At 54.5% G+C, this 5,000-nt stretch overlaps 1 non-coding gene across 1 annotated transcript in view; it reads left to right on the top strand.

Moving 5' to 3' along the window:
- The first annotated feature begins 3,416 nt into the window (after positions 1 to 3,416).
- Positions 3,417 to 5,000, top strand: part of LOC144418566 (small subunit ribosomal RNA) — a 1,811-nt gene continuing 227 nt past the window's right edge. The window contains exon 1 of the ribosomal RNA XR_013473556.1: positions 3,417 to 5,000. This exon is cut by the window's right edge and continues 227 nt beyond it. This is a non-coding gene — a ribosomal RNA (small subunit ribosomal RNA).

Genomic DNA, 5,000 nt, shown 5'->3' with positions numbered 1-5,000 from the left:
CTAACCCTAGGTAAGGCATGTCAGAGCGAAAGACAGTAATTTCGAATGAGCCAAGAAAAAGCGGTGCGGGGCCGGTCGGAGCGCACCCTTTTCTCGGTGGCTGGCGGGCGAGAAAGTGCTGCGTCGCCGGCATCGGCGTCGAAAGAAGCCGAGCCAAAAAAAGTTAAAGTACAAACGTGCAAGCATACTAACCTAACCCTAGGTAAGGCATGTCAGAGCGAAAGACAGTAATTTCGAATGAGCCAAGAAAGAGCGGTGCGGGGCCGGTCGGAGCGCACCCTTTTCTCGGTGGCTGGCGGGCGAGAGAGTGCTGCGTCGCCGGCATCGGCGTCGAAAGAAGCCGAGCCGAAAAAAGTTAAAGTACAAACGTGCAAGCATACTAACCTAACCCTAGGTAAGGCATGTCAGAGCGAAAGACAGTAATTTCGAATGAGCCAAGAAAGAGCGGTGCGGGGCCGGTCGGAGCGCACCCTTTTCTCGGTGGCTGGCGGGCGAGAGAGTGCTGCGTCGCCGGCATCGGCGTCGGAAGAAGCCGAGCCGAAAAAAGTTAAAGTACAAACGTGCAAGCATACTAACCTAACCCTAGGTAAGGCATGTCAGAGCGAAAGACAGTAAACTCGAATGAGCCATGAAAGAGCGGTGCGGGGCCGGTCGGAGCGCACCCTTTTCTCGGTGGCTGGCGGGCGAGAGAGTGCTGCGTCGCCGGCATCGGCGTCGAAAAAAGCCGAGCCGAAAAAAGTTAAAGTACAAACGTGCAAGCATACTAACCTAACCCTAGGTAAGGCATGTCAGAGCGAAAGACAGTAATTTCGAATGAGCCAAGAAAGAGCGGTGCGGGGCCGGTCGGAGCGCACCCTTTTCTCGGTGGCTGGCGGGCGAGAGAGTGCTGCGTCGCCGGCATCGGCGTCGAAAGAAGCCGAGCCGAAAAAAGTTAAAGTACAAACGTGCAAGCATACTAACCTAACCCTAGGTAAGGCATGTCAGAGCGAAAGACAGTAAACTCGAATGAGCCATGAAAGAGCGGTGCGGGGCCGGTCGGAGCGCACCCTTTTCTCGGTGGCTGGCGGGCGAGAGAGTGCTGCGTCGCCGGCATCGGCGTCGAAAGAAGCCGAGCCAAAAAAAGTTAAAGTACAAACGTGCAAGCATACTAACCTAACCCTAGGTAAGGCATGTCAGAGCGAAAGACAGTAATTTCGAATGAGCCATGAAAGAGCGGTGCGGGGCCGGTCGGAGCGCACCCTTTTCTCGGTGGCTGGCGGGCGAGAGAGTGCTGCGTCGCCGGCATCGGCGTCGAAAGAAGCCGAGCCGAAAAAAGTTAAAGTACAAACGTGCAAGCATACTAACCTAACCCTAGGTAAGGCATGTCAGAGCGAAAGACAGTAATTTCGAATGAGCCAAGAAAGAGCGGTGCGGGGCCGGTCGGAGCGCACCCTTTTCTCGGTGGCTGGCGGGCGAGAGAGTGCTGCGTCGCCGGCATCGGCGTCGAAAGAAGCCGAGCCGAAAAAAGTTAAAGTACAAACGTGCAAGCATACTAACCTAACCCTAGGTAAGGCATGTCAGAGCGAAAGACAGTAATTTCGAATGAGCCAAGAAAGAGCGGTGCGGGGCCGGTCGGAGCGCACCCTTTTCTCGGTGGCTGGCGGGCGAGAGAGTGCTGCGTCGCCGGCATCGGCGTCGGAAGAAGCCGAGCCGAAAAAAGTTAAAGTACAAACGTGCAAGCATACTAACCTAACCCTAGGTAAGGCATGTCAGAGCGAAAGACAGTAAACTCGAATGAGCCATGAAAGAGCGGTGCGGGGCCGGTCGGAGCGCACCCTTTTCTCGGTGGCTGGCGGGCGAGAGAGTGCTGCGTCGCCGGCATCGGCGTCGAAAAAAGCCGAGCCGAAAAAAGTTAAAGTACAAACGTGCAAGCATACTAACCTAACCCTAGGTAAGGCATGTCAGAGCGAAAGACAGTAATTTTGAATGAGCCAAGAAAGAGCGGTGCGGGGCCGGTCGGAGCGCACCCTTTTCTCGGTGGCTGGCGGGCGAGAGAGTGCTGCGTCGCCGGCATCGGCGTCGAAAGAAGCCGAGCCGAAAAAAGTTAAAGTACAAACGTGCAAGCATACTAACCTAACCCTAGGTAAGGCATGTCAGAGCGAAAGACAGTAAACTCGAATGAGCCATGAAAGAGCGGTGCGGGGCCGGTCGGAGCGCACCCTTTTCTCGGTGGCTGGCGGGCGAGAGAGTGCTGCGTCGCCGGCATCGGCGTCGAAAGAAGCCGAGCCAAAAAAAGTTAAAGTACAAACGTGCAAGCATACTAACCTAACCCTAGGTAAGGCATGTCAGAGCGAAAGACAGTAATTTCGAATGAGCCATGAAAGAGCGGTGCGGGGCCGGTCGGAGCGCACCCTTTTCTCGGTGGCTGGCGGGCGAGAGAGTGCTGCGTCGCCGGCATCGGCGTCGAAAGAAGCCGAGCCGAAAAAAGTTAAAAGTACAAACGTGCAAGCATACTAACCTAACCCTAGGTAAGGCATGTCAGAGCGAAAGACAGTAATTTCGAATGAGCCAAGAAAGAGCGGTGCGGGGCCGGTCGGAGCGCACCCTTTTCTCGGTGGCTGGCGGGCGAGAAAGTGCTGCGTCGCCGGCATCGGCGTCGAAAGAAGCCGAGCCAAAAAAAGTTAAAGTACAAACGTGCAAGCATACTAACCTAACCCTAGGTAAGGCATGTCAGAGCGAAAGACAGTAATTTCGAATGAGCCATGAAAGAGCGGTGCGGGGCCGGTCGGAGCGCACCCTTTTCTCGGTGGCTGGCGGGCGAGAGAGTGCTGCGTCGCCGGCATCGGCGTCGAAAGAAGCCGAGCCAAAAAAAGTTAAAGTACAAACGTGCAAGCATACTAACCTAACCCTAGGTAAGGCATGTCAGAGCGAAAGACAGTAATTTCGAATGAGCCAAGAAAGAGCGGTGCGGGGCCGGTCGGAGCGCACCCTTTTCTCGGTGGCTGGCGGGCGAGAGAGTGCTGCGTCGCCGGCATCGGCGTCGAAAGAAGCCGAGCCGAAAAAAGTTAAAGTACAAACGCGATGCTAATGAGCGAGCCGTTGTCTCGACTAATATGTAGGGGGCGTTCGATCGAGCGTCTGGCTTGAGCGCTTGTCGGCCTAGCAGAACGGTCGCATTGTTATGCCCGGGTTTTAGGCACCGCTGCAGGCGGCCGGCAGAGCTCTTGTTTGTGCGAAACTGAATGGATCGAGCCCGAGAGAGGGCGAGCAAAGAAAAAACGCAAATCGCTCCGCCTGGCACTGCCGGCGAGAGCGTGGACGTCGCGGCCAGCGACTGTCGAAGCTGAGTACGGCCGCAGGCGATCGCCTCGGTCTTAAACGAATGCGACGAGCACGCGCCGGGCGGCCCAGCAAGGGCCGAGCGCAGCTGTCGCAGCTATCTGGTTGATCCTGCCAGTAGTGATATGCTTGTCTCAAAGATTAAGCCATGCAGGTGCAAGTAACGAGTTCTCGTAAAGCAAAACTGCGAATGGCTCATTAAATCAGTCTTGGTTTATTTGGTCTCGTAAGCGAAGTGGATAACTGTGGTAATTCTAGAGCTAATACATGCATTAAGCGCCGACTTCGGGAGGCGCGCTTTTATCAGATCAAAACCGACCGGGTTCGTCCTGTGACGTTTGATGACTCTGGATAACCACGCGGGTCGTACGGTCTCTGCACCGACGACGTATCATTCAAGTGTCTGCCCTATCAACTGTCGAAGGTACGCTACGTGCCTACCTTTGTGATAACGGGTAACGGGGAATCAGGGTTCGATTCCGGAGAGGGAGCCTGAGAAACGGCTACCACATCCAAGGAAGGCAGCAGGCGCGCAAATTACCCATTCCCGACACGGGGAGGTAGTGACGAAAAATAACAATACAGGACTCTAACGAGGCCCTGTAATTGGAATGAGTACATCCTAAAACTCTTAACGAGTATCCATTGGAGGGCAAGTCTGGTGCCAGCAGCCGCGGTAATTCCAGCTCCAACAGTGTATGCTAAAGTTGTTGCGGTTGAAAAGCTCGTAGTTGGATTTTGGGCGAGCGCCGCCGGTCCGTCGCAAGGCGTGTCACTGGTTGCGTTCGCCTCACCTTCGGTTCTCCGTCGGTGCTCTTGACTGAGTGTCGGCGGTGGCCGATAAGTTTACTTTGAAAAAATTAGAGTGTTCAAAGCAGGCTGTTCGCCTGCATAGTGTTGCATGGAATAATGGAATAGGACCTCGGTTCTATTTTGTTGGTTTTCGGAGCACGAGGTAATGATTAAGAGGGACAGACGGGGGCGTCCGTACTCTGCCGTTAGAGGTGAAATTCTTGGATCGGCGGAAGACGAACTACTGCGAAAGCATTCGCCAAGAATGTTTTCTTTAATCAAGAGCGAAAGTCAGAGGTTCGAAGACGATCAGATACCGTCCTAGTTCTGACTATAAACGATGCCAACTAGCGATCGGGAGGCGTTACCATGACGACCTTTCCGGCAGCTTCCGGGAAACCAAAGTCTTTGGGTTCCGGGGGAAGTATGGTTGCAAAGCTGAAACTTAAAGGAATTGACGGAAGGGCACCACCAGGAGTGGAGCCTGCGGCTTAATTTGACTCAACACGGGGAAACTCACCCGGCCCGGACACAGGTAGGATTGACAGATTGAGAGCTCTTTCTTGATTCTGTGGGTGGTGGTGCATGGCCGTTCTTAGTTGGTGGAGCGATTTGTCTGGTTAATTCCGATAACGAACGAGACTCTGGCATGCTAAATAGTTACGCGACCTTCTCGGTCGGCGTCTAACTTCTTAGAGGGACTAGTGGCGTTTAGCCACACGAGATTGAGCAATAACAGGTCTGTGATGCCCTTAGATGTCCGGGGCCGCACGCGCGCTACACTGAGTGAAGCAGCGAGTGTCTAACCTAGGCCGAAAGGTCCGGGTAACCCGTTGAACCTCATTCGTGATTGGGATAGGGACTTGCAATTGTTTCCCTTGAACGAGGAA

Source organism: Styela clava, unplaced genomic scaffold (assembly GCF_964204865.1).
Source record: "Styela clava unplaced genomic scaffold, kaStyClav1.hap1.2 HAP1_SCAFFOLD_18, whole genome shotgun sequence".
NCBI classification, from domain to species: Eukaryota; Metazoa; Chordata; class Ascidiacea; order Stolidobranchia; family Styelidae; genus Styela; species Styela clava.
This window is presented reverse-complemented; position numbering and strand designations above follow the sequence as displayed.